Source organism: Carcharodon carcharias, chromosome 4 (assembly GCF_017639515.1).
Source record: "Carcharodon carcharias isolate sCarCar2 chromosome 4, sCarCar2.pri, whole genome shotgun sequence".
Classification (NCBI taxonomy): Eukaryota; Metazoa; Chordata; class Chondrichthyes; order Lamniformes; family Lamnidae; genus Carcharodon; species Carcharodon carcharias.
In genome coordinates, this window is record NC_054470.1 from 96,119,038 (window position 1) to 96,140,671 (window position 21,634).

Genomic DNA, 21,634 nt, shown 5'->3' on the forward strand with positions numbered 1-21,634 from the left:
CTGCCGATAGGCTCGCCAGCAAGGTCCATCACTCATGGATATTTATTTAATGGTGTGAATCTCCTCCCTTTAAAGCTAGCCTGCTGCTTGCAACATTTGCCTTTCAGAGGGTTCTTAACGCAAGTAAGCATCACTCAAGCGAATACTTTAGTCTGTTTTGGGTGCTTTCTATTTGTAGAAATGCCTTGATGCCACTGGAGTGGAATAGTTTTATCAGTCCTTAGCTCTGTAAGAGGTTAGTGAAGGGAATCAATAGTCCCTGCAACAGCATTTACGAAGAGTTTTGGACTAATGCTGCATATGTGGGATGCTTTTTCATCCTTCAAGTTAGCTGAAGCTTCTTTTAGCTCCTCATGGCTGGATGAGTGCACACTATATATTAACACATCAATTCTCACACTTTTGGCTGTGTCACTGAGTCATGCATGTGACTGTAGAATTGAAAATGGTTGCCTTGACTGTGCTGCACTCCTTCCAGGACCACTGCCAGGTTCCAGATAACCCCTCACCACTCTGCCAAACTTCATTAAAAAGCACTTCAACCCCCACCACTCGCCACACCCCCGCCCAACTTCTGTGGATCTCGAGTTCATTCTGTCAATCTATCAGATTCTTGTTAGCTCAAGAGCTGCTGAAACGACTCTTTAAGCTAATGCAGGCCTTTAAATCCCACAATAACAGGCAGGTTTCCATCCCTACAATGACAAGCTCCCAATGACTGGTGCTCCTGATGCTGGGAGCTTGCCGACATGCTGAAACCCCAGTGAGTTTACCCACTTGGCAAATGAGCGTGAAATAAATTGTGCCATTTTTGAGTTTTTATAGAATGGGAAATCCAGGCTGATTATTCTTATGCAGACCCTTCAGTTGCTCTATTAATCTTGCATTATCCATGCCCCTTAACAACCTTTCTTTGCTGTCTTTTCCATGTTCACAAGAGGAGCTAGCACTAGTGAATATCAGCTCTAGAAGCTGTTGACGGATTGGCAACCCAATGAATAGAGACCTCGAGGGATATGGAAGAGCCAAAAATGTTAAGACAGCTGGTGACTAGGGCTCTGTTAGAAGTATCACTATGCCAGAGGCAAGCATTGCCTAGCTTTGATTTGTTGTCTGGAATAAGGGAGGGAAACAAACTGCCCAGGAGCACTTTCCTGCATGACTCAAACATTTGTCCTGCCAAATTGTCGAAAACAAAGCTTTGATGCTTCCATGGAGATATCGATGACCTATATTGTACAGAGGGAGTGAGAATTAAAATGAAGGAAGGCAAAGAAAGCCTGCTGATCTGTAACAGAGTAAATAGAACACAACAAGTATTTCCTCTTTACAGTACAGATGAAATAATTTGTTTCAATATGCTTGCAATTGGAGGAGCAGAATGGAAGAGAGGCACATATACACTAAAAGACCCAAAGCTGCCAATTAGCTAGTGTCTATTAGCATCCCTCCTTAGAGGAAATTTGCCTTAGAGGCAACTTGTCCAAGTTAATGCTGCTTCCCCACGGCTTATCCTTATTCTCACCTAATCAAAGGTCAGGTCCATTGTCACACATTAATTCCCTCATGGGGCCTATCGAACAGGATCTTCAGCCAAAAGATTAACAGCCATCTATATATATAACCCTGTAAAGTGACAGAAGTTCTAACAGGTTCACCCTAAGTTGAGACGGCTTCTCTGCACTGCCCTAACTTAAAAATGGAGAGCAATAAGGCAACAGCTCCCTGCTTCCATGCCACATGTTAGGTTACCTCTGATTGGAGCGTTCATCATGTGCTGACCTGATCATGTGACATCTAATCAACTTGATCACAACAGCTGCAAACGTTACCGCAGTTACCTTCTAAAAGTTGAACCCCCGGTCCTTGAGAATATTAACTTGTGATTTCCCACCAGTGCCTGTTGTGCAAGAACCATGATCAGGCAAAGAGGGGAAACTAAGGGCAGGGAGGAATTCCTAGGAGGCTATCAGAAATGGGAGCTCCATTGACTTGATCAATAACCAACACTGAAAGCGTATTGATAACTAATAGTAATAATGGTAATTTCCCTCATAACCAACAAGTAATATAATAACTCACAATAGTCTGCATGTAACTGCTCGTAATAGGTGTAAAGCCGCAATATCCTACCTGATGCTAATGGAAATTCTCCATGCTGTCATGGTGCTGTTGTGCTTCTTCCTCAGCATGTTGCTGATTCTCTCAGCTGTTCAGAAAATACTGATTCCCATGTGCAATCTATGTCCAAACTCAATCCCCGCCCCACCACCCCACCCCCTGCAGCGCTCCACATTTCCCTCTCTTCCTTTGCCCTCCACCAATCCCATTCTCTTCCCCGGCCTGAATCTTGTGGTAGAGATGGAGGCCTCAGCCACCAGCTCAAGAGTAGGTGAGAGCCCCGTGTTGCCTCTTTCTGGGAAGGCCGGCTGCATCTTCTTCCATTCAGGCACTTGACAAGTTAGTGTTGGGCCGTCCCCCAGGATCAAGGACCCCAGGGTCCCGCCCAATGGGAAAGCAGTGGCTGCTGCCAGTATGACACCCACCCAAGGCCTAATATCGTCACTGGACCCCAGGCCTCAAGTGAGTGACGGCAGGAGGGTAATTGTGAGTTAGGGATTGCAGAGGAGGGGGAGTCAACAGCAAGGGCAGACGGGTGAGTCTCAGCTATCCTTGACCTACTTAAATGCCTCTAATACCAAACTTGTCACAGGGGAGGACCGAAGATTCCCGCCCCAGTTTCTTTCTCTCCTCAACTCCCATTTGCAGTTTCCCTCTCTCCTTGATACCCCATTTCCCAGTTCCCCTGCCTGACCTCTCTGAATTTTTGCTTTAAATTTATGCCTCCAGGGATGCCTCCATTTTGTGGCCTTAGCAGCACCCGTGTCTCTCTGTGGGCCTGCTGTGGCTCTAGACTAGCAACCCTGTGATTGGGCCGGCAGCAATGGGAGTCTGCCCACTGTCCTTCATATGACCAATGAGGCAGCTGCCTCCAGGAAACTAACCACCCACTAGTCTGGCTCTGGGCAAGCATGGGCTTCAGGACCCCCATTTTGTTCCAACATTGGGGTCCCAAGGCGTGTGGGAAAATCCTCCCCCCAAGTCAACACGAGTGGGTGTTGTATGCTGTGTGGCTATCTGATATTCAATTCTGTTACCAGGTAGCCAGCAGGCTCCCATCTCACCATCTGCAATGGCCAAGAATCCATTAACTTCCAGAATATTCTCCTCTCCAGCTGTGAGTTGCAAGATGGTGCAGGGTCACCTCCCGTTCTCTGCCTTTTCCTTGTGTTCTTTCCTGTCTTCTGCTGCGGGGTGGGGGTAAAAAAAGAGGTGAATGAGTGAAAGTAATGGTATATGTTGAATGGATAACTGAAGAGTATTTACTGAGGATAAATATAGGGGAGAGGCATAACATTGCACATGGATTAGGGTAGTCAGTGATGGGTGGACCGATGGACATGTGAGGAAGAGCAGGATGGGTGAGTAAAGTAAGTCGGAATGAGGAGTGATGTGCTCGAGTAGGCTTGAGGGTGAGAAGGTTAGGGTGTGATACACGCACCTCAGGATGCAGACGAATTTGCCAGTGTACACACCTTGCCTGCCCTGCTTAGGTCATCAAACCACTTTCGAGCATGGCACCACATTCCTGTTGCTAGCCTCCAGCCATGCGTTCTTCTCTCCGTCAGTAGGTCAGAGTATGTTCATTCGGATCCTTACGGCTTCCAGCTACACAGCCAAGGAGGTGTCACTAAAGACAGACACAGCCTTTGAACTGAAGAACAGCCCATTCTTCTAATTGCTCTATTGTGCTCCTAACTCCAAACTCCATCATATTGCATGTTTGGAGTGTTCCGTTAAAAGATACTGGAGTTGAAATTGTTTCATGCAGTTTGCCATCAAGTCTGTTCAAGCTAATTGGTTGGGAAACCATGAAATGATATGATAATGCAGTAGCTGGATTAAAAAGCCACTGACAGGCAAGCTGCACTTACTTAACTTCCACACACTACCCGACATCTCAACCCTCAACCCATATGTCACAAAGTTAAAATCCAGCCCACTGTGTATTACCCCACGGCTATGGAAACCACCCCTAGAGCATTTTACTCCGATTTTTACATTATTCATTATCACTTATACATCTTGTGTTGTAATGCTACAATAGCTACTGCACAAAATGGTAGCTCATATTTCTGGAAATGGGTTTGCCATTTGATAGTTAGTTTGAATATTGTACACTCAGCTAGATTCAGCCCTTGGAGCTGAGAAACGTCCTTGGTCACCAAACATAACACTTTCTAATATATGCCTGAATGAATTCTATCATTACTTCACCCTTAATGAGAGTGAGTGTTTGCATACAGATAAAATTAAATTCTAAGGTCGGCTGACTTTGCCAACAGGTACCATTTATATGAGTCCAGAGGGAACAAATAGATTTCTCAAGGAGCTTTAAAGTGAAAATGAGCCAGCTGTTTAGACCCAGGTCTATTTCAAATCAATTGGGTAATAAAGGTACACAGCACACTTCTAAGTACATTTGTTTGCAGGAGATGTTAAAAGTTCTTACATTTTTAAAAACTACAATCCTCCCCTTCTGAGAAGCTGTACTTCAAATACTTTGATTTTTTTTTCTTACAGTCGTCATTATTCTAAGTCTGGAAAAAGCATTTCACTAAAGAAATTTATTGGGATTCCAATTATTTTTTTACAAATTGATTTGTGGAGCTTTTTAGATGGTTCTAGTGGGTAATTGCACAGTATCACATGTCACTGAGCCATACTGCTTCCAGGTTGCAACCCTGGGCTATGCTGAGCGAGTTGTTCCCACTGGACAGTGATGCAATTGCCAAAATAAATTGAGATTCAGGGCACAAAGAAGAGATGTGTACCAGCTCCTGGTTGCGCCACCTAGTGCCTCCTGCTGGTAGCTGTGTGCGTGGAACTGTTGGGTGAAGACAAGTTCACACTGAGCTGTGATGTTGGCCCATGTTCAAGATGGCCTGCTTGACACTTGCTGAGCAGGCTCACAAGAGGACTGACCACTTAGCCAAGCTACCAGTGGGAAACCGTAGCCCATAAGGTTGTGTTTCAGTGCTGGAAATGAAAAGTTAACTCAACCTGGCATCATCATTTTAAAGTTTTGAAGTATGATCCATGCTGCCTGCTAGAAATGGATATTGTGTCTTTAAGAAGTTCCATATGGAAAATGGCAAGTATTTTTATGGGCCTATAAAAGGTAACATGTAATCTCTGCATCATCATTATACAAAGCAAAATGTGCTGAGGTTATTAACAGTCTTGCAGGGAGCCTGAGGTATGTTTTTCAGCTAAACGGTCCATGTCGGGCTCTGGCTCAAATCATTAATCTTGGGAAAAGCAAATTATGGCAGAGAGCCACTGGGAAAGAAGTTTATGGCTGTTAAGTCTACACATTTGAAAACTTATTCTCCAGATATTCTCAGAGAGAACAAATAAATAATGAATGGTGACAGGAGGCTGAATGCAGCTGGTGTGTGGCTGAGTGGGATTAGGGAATAGGAGAAGCAAACACAGGGAATATTGCCGTAAAATAATATTTGCAGTGTACCTGTGACATTTTACACCTCCCTCAGGTTTACTTAATATATCTTTATGATAATATTGCAAATTACAGCTGATCCCACAGATGTGTTATATATGTTTTTTTGCTTCTTTTTTTTCCCCCTATGCTCCTGAAATTGATGATTCACTTACACTGTGTTCTGTGACTATTCTGCATTTGAGAGTATGGAAGGAGAGTATTGATAGGGTACTTCACCGGAAGGATTTCATAACTGGAGTTCACTAAACATCCAGTGGTCCGGAAGGAGACAGATTAGGAGTGAGAAATTGAACTGCTTTCCCTCTCTCCAGCACAGCTATTCATTCCATTTTAATCCATTGCTGCCCTTGTTTAGATCAACCAACTCCAAACAGACCAGGGATTGAACCTGGACATTTCTTGACATGTATAATTCAGTACATATCATGGTGTGTTTACATAATGAGCTATCCGATATAGTTTAAATATCTGAGAAATTCAATATACAAACCTTCACATAATACCAGTTGTTACATTAACCAATAGACTGAGGACAAAGAGATTTATACAGCTGTAATTGGCTTTAATATGGCAACAGGAAAGAAAGTATAACGAGGAACATGAGGGACACATTGGCAATGGAAGAAGCATAGCTAATAGGAATCCCTCAATACATATCTCCCAGTGCATATGGGAAGATTCTTCATCACCTGGGCCAACCCTAACTCCAGGTATTGCATAGTGTCCTCCTGACTCCATTGCCCTGTCTGCCGTGCACATGTCACCAGGAACTGATACCTATGTGGGTGTTCTCAAGGGAAGATAATAAGTTACATATTTTGGTACCAAGTTTTCACTGGGCCTTATATGTCTTATTGTTTGTACAATTTACATCAATACCTCCTTTCAGTATCTTTGTACTATCCACTACTTATCAAGTTTACAGGCCAGCTAGTACCTCAGTAAGCAGGGAAATGAGTCTCTTAAACCCTTTACAAAATACAATTCACTTAGTAAAGCTCTATTGATCAGAAACATCAAAGCCACAGACTTAAAAAATCAACCAAAGATGCATTTCTCACTAATAGTAAAGAAGTCAATTTGAGTGGGGAATGTTGTATGATGTTGTATGTGCCTGCATGCCATTTTATTGTAAAGGTGCTCGGCAGAGCAAGGGTTAATGTGGGACTGGTGAATAGCACCACCCAGGGTATGATGCATAAAGTCACATGGTAATAGACTGAGAGAACAGTCTAGAGAGAACATTCTGGAACCAGCCTGCATGGAGAAGTAACACCATGCATGACAGTAAGCTGGGATCTGTAAATAGTTAAAGATTAACAATAAGTGTTTCATGTTTAAATATACAGATCTGAAGATCTCATCACTGAGTCACCACCGTGCACCATATTACACTAAGGTTGGCAGTGCTGGTCACTTCTACAAGATATCACATGAGAGAAAGTACCATAATCTGACATGGCGATCCCTGGTGATATCAAAGGTGACAGCTAAATGCATGAACCCAGAACAGCATCCCAAGGTATGAAACACTGAATAGAACTGAAGCCTAACTAGAGAGATGAGCACCTAAGAAGAAAGCTTGAAAAAAAAGTTGGAGAAGCTTTGCTGTGGACTGAGGAGCATAGGGGGAAAAACATATAGGAACACATCATTACCTATGGGGATCAGCTGTAATTTGCAATATTTTCATAAAGATATATTAAGTAAACCTGAGGGAGGTGTAAAATGTCACAGGTACACTGCAAGTATTATTTTATGGCAATATTCCCTGTGTTTGCTCCTCCTATTCCCTAATCCCACTCAACCACACACCAGCTGCATTCAGCCTCCTGTCACCATTCATTATTTATTTGTTCTCTCTGAGAATATCTGGAGAATAAGTTTTCAACAGAAGTTGAGGAATTCACCAGAGTGAAGGGAAGACCATTGCAAGACCCCTGAGTGGTGCAGAGCAAAAAAGTGCTTAGATCGCAAGACAGGGAGCAACATTACAACACGCGCAAGATCCCAAGTGACACAGTTCACTAGACGGTGAGAAAAAATACAACAATTTAGCAGAACTTACATTCTAAAATAGGTGGCGGTCCCATTTTAGCATCCAAAAGGCAGCTGAAAGAGAGCTGTAAGTGAAAAAGATGAGGGTTTTAAAAAAAACTGTAAAAATCGGCTGGCAGAGTCAAAGTTTAAGAAGAAAAGCTGCAGAGTAAAGAAGATGCTGCTGAATGAAAGGAAAGTTACTTGAACGAAAAAACAAGGCAGGCACAGCACATAAATAGAGGTGCTGCAGCTTTAAGTTTAAAAAAAACAGGCCCCGATCAGAATGAGAGCCCACTGGACCTCACAGAGTGCAGGACGTGCAAAAAAAGCAGAAGAAAACCCGCAGAGACGAAATCACTGCAGTTTTAGTTTTAAACAAAGGAAAACATTTTTTTTAAGTTTAAAAAAGAAGGGCCACAATCACCAGGGAGCCCACCGAAAGCACAAAAGCGTGGGAAACTCACAACAAAGCAAGCCAACAGCTGCCGACAGCCTGAGTGTAAAAAAAACAGTTTATTGCCCTTACCATCTTAAAGAGGCAACACGACGCTTTCTCTTCAAGTTTTCTTCTCAGGTGCTTGTCTCTCTGGTTAGGCTTCAGTTCTTTTAGCGTTTCATACCTTGGGATGCTGTTCTGGGTTCATGCATTTAGCTGTCACCTTTGATATCACCAGGGATCGCCATGTCAGATTATGGTACTTTCTCTCATGTGATATCTTGTAGAAGCGACCAGCACTGTCAACCTTAGTGTAATATGGCAACACAATTTAAAGCTGTAACTACAAGAAAACAGCCATGGACAGAAAACTGGAAGAGAGCCCAGAGAGAGGGTAACTCCACGGAGGGCAATAAGAGACCCCCAGACAGAGGGAAACTGCTAAGGGCAACAAGAAACCCCAGACAGAGGGCAACTCTCAATAAAGTGCCAAGGGCAACAAGAAACCCCAGGGAGAAGACAACAAGAAATCCCAGTTCAGGGGAAACAAAAGAGTCCAGAGCAAGGGTGACAGAAAGCTCCAGAGAGGGGGAGCCAAATAACCCCAGAGTGAGGGACACAGATGGCAGTGTGGAGTGAGCAGATAGCTGTGAATGAAGGAGACCTATCTGAGGTAACTCAAAAGAAGAAAAACATACAAAAAGTTAATGAAGCTGTTCTATAGTAAAATGTTCACATCAGAGCTGAACTGGAAGGTTTGAAGCTCAAGATTCAAGCTGAGTATATACCTTTGAAAACTCACAATAAACCAAAGTCTATAAGGAACCAAGCTTTTCTAGATCTGCACAAACAAATTTCAGAGACAACACAAAGGTACCAGGAGGAAATAACAACCCTCAACTCCACAGTTGGCACATCAAAGCAGGAGTTGGGAAAACTCGACCATATGTACAGCCAGGCAAAACAGCAGGCAGAAAAGGCACGCAAATAAGTTGAGACCCTGAAAGACTCTTTGAGGGATCAATATGTAGCCATGGAAAAACATGAGGAGCTACAGAGGATAATGAATATTACTTCAGAAAAAGCTGCACTGGAATTATCAGCAGCAACAAAATGATGCACTGAAACTCAGAGTGAGTTTGCAAGAAGTCAGTAAGAAAATAAACAGTCGAAAGAACAGCTGACTGTCCTTCAAGATCAAATGCAAAAGGCTTACGTAACCATTCAGCAATATGAAGAAATGAAGACCGTCTTAAACAACAGAAGAAACCTGAGGAGACTTTGCTGAATTACAGGAAGACTCATGAAGCAAGTGAGCTTTCCAAAGAAAAGGAAAACCTGATGGCAGTCCTTCAAATGTTACAAGAATCCCTTAGGTCAAAGTTTTTCCTCTGGAAAATTACAAAGAGAAGCAAAATGAATTTAGCGACACTTGAGCAAACCAAAGAACTAGTTGACAGAGAAGTCTCAACAATGTTCACTATTCCAGGAGGTAGCTGAAAACTACAAGAAACAGACTGAAGAGCTGAAGAAGCAGGTAAATGAAAAAGAGGAGACATTGAAAAGAAAGAACATAGAACATTCCAATCTGAGTGGATAATGAAGCCATCAGTAACACAATTGCAGAACTGAAGTAAATTAAGTATTCATTGGAGACAGACCTGAACAACAGTGAAACCAAAATGAAAGACCTGAGAAATAAAAGACAGAAACAAGGTTGGAAAACGTAAATTCATCACTGAAGCGTGAGGAACTAGAAAAAACGGTTGAGCTGGATGAAACAATGCATAAGTTTGAAAAATGATTTGAAAATAAAACAGCAAACAAGTGTTTGCTTGAGATTGAGAGACAAGTGGAAATGAAGATTCCATTTGCAAAACAAGTATGTCCAGTAAGAATGTGGTGGATGCCACAGAAAAAGAAAATTTGAATCCACTCCAGGAATGAACGGAGTGCACATTACCCTTGGAAGGAATGGCGTACATCCACAGTGTCCAGAAACAGCAGATGAGTTATTAACAAAGAGAAACAAAACTGTCATGAAGTTATTAATATATATATAATTAATGGAAATCATTTTTCTTTTAAAATAGAGGTTTAGTTTGTGGCTGTGTCTAAATTGGATTAAAGCCAGCTAGTCTGGGTGCTTTGATGCATACCAGTTTTGAGATGTAAGAGAGGTAGAATGCATTTGCATTTTGTTGAATAGAGCATTCAAGAAGGGGAGTGAAATCTGGCACCCAGCTAGCAGAGAACAAGCAATATTTATTTTACTAATAAAATTGGTACTACGAAAGGGATTTTATTGTTAGAAGAGGTGGAGTTCAAAGAGGCTGCTAATTCAATGAGAATTTACATTCAATGAGATGTGCTGGGTATAACCGATAGCAGTTTTGTGTGTACAGGGCAGAAGCATGTAACATTGAAGCCTGTAAGCCTACCACTGTTTCTGCAAAGGAACCAAGTGAAAAAGAACCTCATTTTGAATTTATAAGGTGAAAATGCTTTGCCTGGTGTCTGCTTAAAGTCTATGGGTTGCTGTTGCCTTAATGGAGATTAGTTTGGGAATTTGTTAAATGTTATGATAGTTGTAATTTGTAGCCATGTGTATATATTTAACTTGTGTAAATTAATAAATGTTGCATGTAGTTTGATATAAAAACTTCTCGAGAACTGGTGGCCTGATTCCTGAATTTAGAGCTGCTTCTCAAACATACCAAATGAAAATATAGGTTATTTGATTTCCTAGCCCCCTCAGGTAACCCCAATTTTAACTTATCTGCCAACTCTGTTAACTTGCTTTTGGTTTTTTTCTCCAACCCAGTCAGAATTATATCTTTTACTCCCAGACAAGTCTTAGCAATTGCCAAAGCCATCTTGCAGTCTCACTTCAAACAGTTCGCTTAAAGTTTCCCTCTGGGATTTTTAAATAACTCAGCTTTACCAACTGTTGTGTCATAACAATTGGGGGCTCTTGGTGGTATAAAAAGATTTCTAATTCCCTGATTGGTTTGGAATTGGTGAATCTTAAGGTAACGAGTATGAGAAGCACTTTGAATTTAGGAGTTGGTGAGGTATTTTAGAAGTAGTGAGACTGCAAGATGGCTTTGGCAATTGCTAAGACTTGTCTGGGAGTAGAAGATATAATTCTGATTGGGTTGGAGAAAATAACCAAAGGCAAGTTAACATAAGTTAAAATTGGGGTTACCTGAGAGGGCTAGGAAATCAAATATAATTAAGAGTATAGCACAACATCTATAGTTGGAGGTGAAATCTGACTCTAGTGAGTCACACCTGGAGACAGTCAGACCTCAATTACAAATGAAGATACTTGGGCCAGGATTTTTAGGTCAGCGACCAGGGGGCAGGGCCCACTCGCCGACGGGTAAAATGATGTCGGGCGGAATTCCGGACATCACCCCGCATCATTTCAATTTTGAGGTCAGTGGGGATGCAGCGAAATCAGCTGTATGCACGCCGACCTGTCAACGGCCTATTGAAGCCATTTAAAAAGTAATTAAGCTCATTAATGGACCTGCCCGTCCAACCTTAAGGATGGCGAGCAGGCCAGGAGCCCCGGCGGGCTTCAAAAAACGCATGAAACCCCATCCATGGGTGGGATGAGGTTTCATGAGGGTTTTTTAAAATTTAATAAAGGTTAGAATTAAAGTGATGGACATGTCCCAACTCATGTGACAATGTCACATGAGGGGACATGTCAGGGAAATTTTGTTTCTGCTCCTTGACCATTTTTAAATTTGGCGCTGATCTCCCTGAGGCAGCACTTAGCCTCAGGGAGATAAGTCCACTCTTTCGCGCGCATGCACAGGGAGCGCATAGCGCTTCCTGGTGGTCGTCATGCTGGATGGGCCACATAAAATAGCGCCGCACCCCTAATTGGTGGCGCCAACTGGAGGTGCACCTGCCTGCACCCGCTCCTGCACTCGCCCCTCCCAACGGGGGAAAATTCTTCCCTTGAATTTGAACAAGCAAAGGAACTGAAAAAGCTTGAATTAGAAGCAAAGGACGAGAAATGGCTTTTAAAAGGGAATTAAAAATTGTGAAGATAGGAAAAGAGGAAAGAGGAAAGAGAAAAAGAGAGAGAGAGAATTCCAACTGAAAATGTTGGCAGTTAAAAAAGAGACACCAGTAGGTGAGGAAGGGCTTATCTCCAGAGTAGAACCCAATGGGGAGATGTTTAAATTTGTACAAGCTTTTCCAAAGTTTGAGGAAAAAGATATTGAAGCATTCTTTATTTCATTCGAGAAGCTAGCTAAACAGATGGAATGGCCACAGGAAAACTGGATGTTATTATTACAAAACAAAAACAGAATTACATTACATTAATTATTATTACAGTCTATGTTGTTGGGTAGGGCACATGCGGTATATGCTTCACTATGTTAATGAATTATGATGTGGTGAAAAACGCTATTTTGAGTACTTATGAGTTGGCTCCTGAAGCTCGCAGGCAGAAATTTAGGAATATGAGAAAACAGCCTGGGTAAACTTATATTGAGTTTGAAAGAGTAAAACAAAGTAATTTTGACCAGTGGAAATGGGGTTTAAAAATAGAAACAATATATGCAGCTCTGAGGGAAGTATTTTTTATGGAAGAATTTAAAGATTCAATCCCTTTGGTAGTGAGAACTCATGTGGAGGAACAGAGGGTTGACTCTGTAAGACAAGCAGAAGAGGTAGCTGGTGATCATGAGTTAGCTCATAGAGCAAAACCTTTTTCTCATCACCCTTTCAAATTGGAAAAAGATAAAAAGTGGTAAGGTGAAAGGAAGGTAGGTAGTCAGGGAACAGAAGGAGTATCTGGAAGTTCCCAGGAAGTTTTATTCTCAGAATAAAAGGGAAGGCACTGAAAGTTAAAGTGACATTCGAAAATTGAAGTGTTTTCATTGTAATAAAGTGGGGCACTCGAAGTCAATGTGATGAAGGTTGTAGGAAAAATCTTTTGGAATTGTTGTGGTGCAGAAAAGCTTTGGAATTAAAAGTACAGTGGGTTCTGAGGTTCAGGCACAGGAGAAACCAGTGGTTTGTGTACAGGTGAAACAGGGAAAATCAGTGAAAATTGAAGAAGTGAGAATGTTTTCACAGTTTACACAAGAGAATTCTGAGGAGCAGGTTGCAGAAAGTTTTGTGTGTGAAGGGATAGTCTTTCCATGTGTACAGGGTAGAGTAGGTAAATATGTTCAAATTTTAAGAGACACAGTTGCTAGTCAATCCCTAATGTTGTGGGATAGTGATATTTGTTCAAAGGGAGTATGGCAGGAGCAGGTAATAATAAGTGGGGTTCATGGAGATGCTAAATCTATTCCATTGTGGAAGGTAAATTTAAAGAGCAAATAAAAGGCAGGTGAAGTAATTGGAGTGGTGGAAAAATTGCCCATCTGCAGTGGTTCAATTTATTCTGGGTAATGATATATTTGGATCGTAAATGTGGGTGATGCCTATGGTAGTTAAGCAGCCTGTAGAAGTGTTTTCAACAGAGGTGTTACAGAATGAACATCCTGGATTTTTTCTGATTGCGTTGTAATGAGATCAAAGGCTCATAGGGAAGATCAAGACAAACGAGACAAGCAGGCAGTTCAAAGGCAAGAAGAAGTCAAAATCCAATTAGCTGGCACTGCTTTTGATAACACTGTTCAGGAGGAAGGAATACAGGACAGTTCAGCAGAAATGTTTATCTCAAAGAGGTTAGTGGAGTTACAGAAAAATGATTTGCAATTAAAACAGTTATATCAGAAAGCTTATTCAGAAACAGAAGCAAAATGTATTCAAGTATGTTATTATCTTCGAGGAGATATTTTAATTAGAAAGTGACAGTCGGATTATGTCTCAGCAAATGAAAGCTGGAGGGAGGTACATCAGATTGTTATCCCATTAGGATATAGAAATGAAATTCCAATGGGGGGATTTAGAATTTAGAAATTACAATTTAGAAATTACAAAAACACAGGAAAATTACAAAGTTTTTTTTTGGCCAGGATTGCATTGGGAAGTAGTCAAATTCTGTAGAACCTGTCATACATGTCAAATAACAGGAAAACCTCAAGCCGTGATTAAGCTGGCACCTTTAATCCCAATACCATCATTTGAAAAACCTTTTACCAGGGTCATGATTGCTTGTGTAGGACCCCTCCCTAAGACTAAAAGTGAAAATCAGCATTTACTGACAATAATGGATGCATCTACAAGTTTTCCTGAAGCGATGCCTTTAAGAAATATTACAATTAAGGATATTGTACAGTAGTTAATTATTTGTTTACAAGATATGGTTTACCTAAAGAAATACAATCAGATCAGGGGTCACATTTCATGTTGCAGCTATTTAAGGAAGTAATGAACGGTTTGGGGATGAAACAGTTCAAGTGAACAGCTTATCATCAGGAGTCACAAGGAGCTTTGGAAAGATGGTATCAAACTTTAAAAACTATGATGAGAGCATACTGTCAGGATTATGCACAGGATTGGGATATAGGAATTCTATTTAGTTATTTGCTATTAGAGGTGCTCCTAATGCATCAACTGGTTTTAGCCCTTTTGTACTAGTTTATGGTCATGAGGTAAAGGAACCACTGAAATTGATTCATGAGAAATTGGTGGGTCAAAATTCAGAAACTATTCTCCTGGATTACGTATCAAATTTCAGAGAAAGATTGAACAGAGCATGTGAGTTGGCTAGGGAACATTTAAAGATATCACAGCAAGTGATGAAAGTGAAAGCAGATAAGAAAGCTAAAACTCTCAGTTTTGTTTCTGGAGAGAAAGTACTAGTTTTGTTACCAGTACTAGGTGATTCGTTAAATGCAATCTTTAGTGGGCCTTACAGGATTGAAAAGAAATTGAGTAAAGTAAATTATTTAATAAATACTCCAAATAGAAGAAAGAGGGTGTGTCATGCTTAAAAAGTACTTTGACAGGGAAGAGGCACAAAAAGAGGTATTAATGATGGTGGATGGTGAGAAAGAGGTACTAGTACAGGACTCTGAACTTGATTTTCCTCTAATCAAATTGGATAATGAGGGGGTGCTTGAAAATTTAAATGAAATATTAAGTTACCTTCCAAATAATTTGGAACCCTGTTGCAGACACACAAACCTATTTGTGGAAATAAGTTGTGGAAGACACATTTAGCTATACATGATACATATATAGGAATTTCATCTTCAATAAGGCAACATCCTTATAGATTAAATCTGGCACAGTTATCACAAGTACAAAATGAAATTGATTTCATGTTTCAAAACGATATTGTTGAGTCTAATTGCAGTAACTGGAGTTCGCTGATTGAGCCAAAACCAGATGGAACACAAAGACTGTGTGTGGACTATCGAAAGATGAATGCAGTGACAAAAGTGGATTCATATCCTATACCATGGTTGGAAGATTGTATTGAGAAAGTGAGACAATCGAAATTTATCACAAAGGTTGACTTGCTGAAAGGATATTGACAGGTACCATTGTCGGAGAGGGCAAAGGAGATATCAGCTTTTGTGATGCCAAGTGGACTATATCAGTTTAAAGTCATGCTATTTGGTATGAAGAATGCACCTGCAACATTTCAAAGACTGACAAAGTAATTCCAGGTCTCAGCAATTGTGCTGTTTATATTGATCATCTAATCGTTTTCAGTCAGACGTGGGAGGAGTATTTACACATCTGGAAGAATTATTTACTCACCTACAAGAAGCTAATTTGGTGACGAACTTGGCTAAAAGTGAATTTGCAAAAGTGCAAGTTACATATCTAGGCCATACCATTGGACATGGTAAGGTGGCTCTGAGAGATACGAAAGTCAAGGCTATCGCAGATTTCCCGACGCCTACAACAAAACAAGAAGTTTTGAGATTTCTGGGCATGAGAGGGTTTTACCAGAAGTTTGTACCAAATTTTAGCCAAGTGGTTACTCCACTGACTGAGCTATTAAAAAAAGAACAAGAAGTTTCAATGGACACTGGAGTGTCAGAAATCATTCGATAGTTTGAAAACTGTATTAACTATAACACCAGTGTTGGCAGTACCCAATATGCCAAGCAATTTGACCATTGACGTGCCGATATAGGCATTGAGGCTGTATTGTTACAAGAAGATGACACTGGAATTTAAAAATGTATAGGGTAATTTTCACGGAAGCTGAATGTACAACAGAGAAGATATTCAACGATTGGAAAAGAGACCTTGGGTTTGATGTTATCATTGCAGCATTTTGAAATTAATGTTGCAAACAATTCATCAGAAACAATTGTTTATACAGACCACAATCCTTTAAAGTTTCTGGACAAATTTTGAAACAAAAGTGCAAGACTTTTCAGATAGAGTCTATTATTACAACCATTTAACCTACAAATTATACATATTGCTGCAAGAAAAAATCTTTTCGCAGATGCATTATCATGAGTTTGAAGCTTAGAGGAAAATTAGACATTTTAAAAACCTAGACACTAAACTGGAGTGATTTCTGTTAATACCAAGGACTTGTGTCTATATATATTATGTTAATGCATGCATTTAGTAATATAATAGTGTAATAGGTATATGATATATTGTGAGATGGGTTATTAAAAATGAAGCTGTCTTTTAGAATTATGAGGGTTCATTTTTCGATAGGGAGGGGAATGTCATGAAGCTATTGATGTATATAATGTTATTGGAAATAACTTTCCTTTTAAAATAGAGGTTTAGTTTGTGGGTGTGTCTTAATTGGATTAAAGCCAACTAGTCTGGGTGCTTTGATGTATACTAGTTTTGAGATGTAAGAGAGGTAGAGTGCATTTGCATTTTGTTGAACAAGAGCATTGAAGAAGGGGAGTGAAATCTGGCACCTAGCTAGCAGAGATCAAGCAATATTTATATTACTAATAAAATTGGTACTATGAAAGAGATTTTATTGTTAGAAGAGGTGGAGTTCAAAGGGGCTGCTGATACAATGAGAATTTACATACAATGAGATGTGCTGGATACAACCAATAGCAGTTTTGTGTGTGCAGAGCAGAAGCAAGGTAACATCAAAACCTGTAAGCCTACCACTGTGTCTGCAAAGGAGCCAAAGTGAAAAAGAACCTCATTTTAAATTTGTAAAATGAAAATGCTTTTCCTGGTGTCTGCTTAAAGTCTATGGGTTGCTGTTGCCTTAATGGAGATTAGTTCGGGAATTTGTTAAAGATTATGATAGTAGTAATTTGTAGCCATGTGTATATATTTAACTGTGTAAATTACTAAATGTCTCATGTAGTTTGATATAAAAACTTCTCGAGAATTTGTGGCCTGATTCCTGAATTTAGAGTTGCATCTCAAACATACCGAAAGAAAATATAGGTTATGACAGTTATTTAAAGTTTCCCTCGGGGATTTTTAAATAACTCAGCTTTACCAATTGCTGTGTCACGAGGAATGCAAAAAGTGAATCAAATGGAGATAAACAAGGAGCAGAAACACAGAGTACTACTACCATTCCTCCAAACGTGATATAGCGAGATGTGGAAGAACTGTCAAGCCTCAAGGTCATCTGAATTTGTGAAGTCAGAAACTTGAGGTGGGGGGGGAGAAGTAAAGATTGTATTGTAATACTCCATTGGAAGGGAGGTAAGTTTTCTTGGACAATAAAGGGGGATGTCGTATGATGTTGTATGTGCCTGCATGCTATTATAATGTAAGGGTGCTCGGTAGAGCAAGGACTGGAGAATAGCACCATAAGATCGGTAAGATACACAGAGTCACATGGTAATAGATTGAGAGAACAGTCTAGAGAGAACAATCTGGAACCAGCCTGTATAGAGAAACAGTGCCATGCATGACAGTAACCTTGGATCTGTAAATAGTTAAAGATTATACAAGTCTTGTGATCTCATCATTGAGACACCACCACGCACCATAATAAATAGGAAAGATATATTGGCTAGGCGAGCAGAATCTTCACTGGCAAATGGGTATTTCAAGAAGTCAATGTAGGGTCACAGACATCCCAGACTACAGGGAAGTACAAGGATCATTGGGCCTGCGTTCAAACTGAAAGTATTGGAAGGTCAGTGCCATGTACAGAATGCAATGTGGATGAAGGGTTGGACAGCAGTGAGGAGATGAATATGTCCACAATATTCAGCTGCTACATCCTAAGTGCAAATAAGATAATCTGCAGTCAGGACAAGAAAATGTTGGAGAAAGTATCTTGAACTAGAAAGAATGCTTTGCTAATGATACAAATGCACATTGATCCATTCTTAGGCAGGATTAGGATTTGCTCCACTCCAGTGGTTTAGGTAGTGTACCACCACAGTCATGGTATATTCAAACACCAGTCTCTCTCTTCCTGTTGCTAATATAACCCATGTAATTTTCTTCTGTTTTTTCTTGAAAAACAGGCATCTTTTATTCAGAGTATTCCACCATCCAGAAAGAGGAGGTGGTTAATCTTCACTCTACCTATCCAATGAATACCAGGTAAGTAGGCAATTAACTGGGTAACTTACCTATTAATGTCCCATTTCGATCTCTCTGCTTTCAATCTTAACCTGCTCTTTTAAGCAGGCAGCTATGATATTCACCTAAAGCAGGTGAGATTCTTTAAATATGTAAATAAAGATCCAGTGATGTCATTGTGTCCTGACCTCTATTTTAACTCTAACCTGAGTGGAAACCTATCACGTTGTTCACTCCTGGTGAATTCTAGACACATGGTGGAACCAGGAGGTACAGTTAAGTTGAGGGCACTTCTGCCCCTTCTACACTGCGAGACAACCACCCCCACCCCCACCCCCAACCCCCTGCCAACAATCCTCCCGGCACCCTCAAACCCAACCACCCCGGGAGCCCCAGTTCCTACATTTACACTAAATACCAACATATGGCAACTGGTCCATAGCTGCCCCTGCCCACTTACCATCCATTCTGGGTGAAAGGTTCACCTTGCAACAAAAATTGCTGAGGCCTGGTTTGCCACAGATGGGTGCGAATCCAGCTAGAATTAGCGAGATCCTGCTGGAAATCCACCAACAACTAAACTCTCCCCAGAATTTTTATTTATATATCACCGAGCACATCCTCAGGATGTCTTAAAGTGCCTCATTGCCAATGAAGTAATGTTGAAGCGTAGTCATTGTTGTCTAGGGAAGTGCATAGCCAACTGTTCACAACCAAGTCCCACAAATAGTAAAAGGTAGTAGCCACTTAATTTGACTGTGAAGTTCTTTGCAATGTCCTGAGGTTGTGAAGATAGTATTGGAGAATCATCCAGAACAGTTGAAGGCCATTCAGCCCTTTGTGCTTTTGCTATAAAATTAAAAGTTCTACTATTCTCACCTGGTTTAATGTTACTTGAACAGGACAGCGAGATAATTCCTGCTCTTCATATAGTGCCACAGGATCCTTTATGTCAACCTGAATGCCTGAGTAACATCCCGTCTGAAACATTGCATCCCTGATAATGCAGCAGTCCATCAGTTTTGGAGTGGATCTTGGACCCATGACCTTCCAAATCAGGAGTTAAATTGTTACCAGCGAGCTAATCTAACACTTAAAGGAAGTGCCACAACTCTCTATGTAATCTAATGTCTTATAATTAGTCAAGCCAAATACAATGATAGCAGATTGACAGAAGGGGATTGCAGCCAGCATTGCATGCTTAATGATTGAGATGAAAATGAATTGTTGGAGGATGATCATGATGTACAATTAAATTTAACAGAGTTGATTTCTCCCCTTCATTTGGGGAGAGACATGCTCAGGCTGCGGCCAAAGGCATTCAGGCATAATTAAAAGTCATGCTTATCCCCAACTCCATTGGATGTAGAAAGGAGGTTCGAACATGTGGAGCAATACAATATGATCTGATCCCATTCAGGTGCTATTTTTCATCGGTGTGAGTTCCCGAAGCCTCCTTCAGGAAACTTCCCCTCATAACTTGGCCGTCTCTCAGAAATTCTCTCCCTGCCATTCTGTTCTGTATGGAGGGATCTTCTCCCTTACGTGCTGCTGCAACACACAGTTCACTTCCTTGCCATTGTCTTCAATCCAGGCACACACTGCCATTCCATCCAGGCACACACTGTCATTCCATCTCACTGCCTGCCAGAGGCAAGGGACCCCAATGGAAGACTCTATGCTGGGGTCTGGAATGGGCAGTGGTGCAATGAGCATATTGTCAAATAGGTTTTGAAGGACTCCCAGGCTGCTTAATATTTGAAGGGTCTGTATTTTGGATAGACATTGAGTGTGCAAAGTTACAGATTCTGTTCAATACAATCCTTAACCTCTGGCTCCATTTCAGGCCAATGTTCCTGATCTTTAGCCTACTGCGGAGAAGGTAGATGGTTGGTGGGGAGGGTGGGGGGAGTGTGTAGGCAGTCAGGGGGCTTTCTTGTGGATTTACGCCTAGGTCTGGACAAGGCGGTAATGTATAAGGCCAGGATGGGCACAGCACAGAGGTGGCATCACTCTGGCTGCCAGCATCTCTTGCCTTGACATGCCATGCCCAACATCCTTGACCAGCGGGCACTGCAGAAACTGAAGTGTTCAACAGACAACATTGACATTTTGAGTTATAAGTTTCCTTTAATTCCCCTTTTTCTGTTTTTCATTAGTTGCGCCCTTAAAAAAAGGCAGGCCATTGATGACACAGGGGAAAAACTCAGTGTCTCCTTATCAATCTTTAGTAAAAGGCACACATTCAACTTGTGCAAAGAGGAGAAATTTCTTGCGTACCCATTGTTAAGTGCATTTCCAACTCAGCATTCGATTAACAGCAAGTTGAGATAATGAGAATGGTTGCTGAGATGACAAAAGGAGAAAGAAAGGATTAGTTGCACTGATGGTGTTTTTATATCTGGTATTTGTAATCTACAGTCTGTGAGTGCGTATAATGGGTCAGTACATGTACTTTGCTCTCAGTCAAACCAGAGGATAATGTTTTCAAGTGTTGACAATGGAAGTTCTCTTAAAAACAAAACAAGTGACAGATTTTTCTGAATCACCCATTTGTCCTGTCTTCATGTGAAAAATGTTGGGTGGCCTGATAGGTAATAACTGGTGCTTTGCTGTGCTTTAGCTGTGTTTTGCAAACAGTTACCTTGGTACTGATTGTTCTTAGTCGGACATATAGATGTCAAATTCACATTGTACATGCAATTTTTCACTCTGGACCAGATATGTGGGCATATATTTTTAGGAAGAATTGGTTAATTGGCAGTGGAGGTGACCAGGGGAACTGACTCCATTCTCTTAACTCAAGCTGCTACTCATTGAAGAAGGAGGAATGGGATGAAGATCATGGGCTGCATCTTCCAAGGAGTGGCAATCGCCATCGGATTGCAACTCTGCTACTATTATTTTGCGCCCTGAACTCCAGGTTTCTGGCTCAGACTTACAAACCGGCCTCTTCAGAAATCTCAGAATCCTTCTTCTGGGTCAGCGGAGGAAGACATCCATGTCCCCTTTTTACAGCACTAGCTGCCATATTTTGGTAAGTCTTCATTCACTATTACACTGAAAAACTTGGAGACATTTAAATAGATTTTCAGTGTGATAATGAATGAGTGTGAGTGAGGTAAGTGGATAGGGCAGGTCGC